Source organism: Eimeria tenella, genomic scaffold (assembly GCF_000499545.2).
Source record: "Eimeria tenella Houghton genomic scaffold, Eth_scaff2407, whole genome shotgun sequence".
In the NCBI taxonomy this organism is placed as follows: Eukaryota; Apicomplexa; class Conoidasida; order Eucoccidiorida; family Eimeriidae; genus Eimeria; species Eimeria tenella.
This window is the reverse complement of record NW_013542270.1, coordinates 342-576: the sequence shown is the minus strand read 5'-3', so window position 1 is coordinate 576 and position 235 is coordinate 342.

The window sequence follows — 235 nt, the reverse complement described above, 5'->3', positions numbered from 1 at the left end:
CTCCCCCAGCCCTCCGGGGGCCCCCGGTGGGGCCCCCCAAGGGGGCCCCCCGGGGGCCCCTAAAGGGGGCCCCAGGGGCCCCCCTTGGGGGGCCTCCCGGGGTGTTCTCAAGGGATTTAGGGGCCCCTCAGGGGCCCCCTGGGGGCCCTCAAAAAGGGTTCAGGAAGTCTGATAAGGAAAACGTTTTTAATGCAGCAGCAAGCAGCACAGATCTACCTGCCAGCAGCAGCAGCAG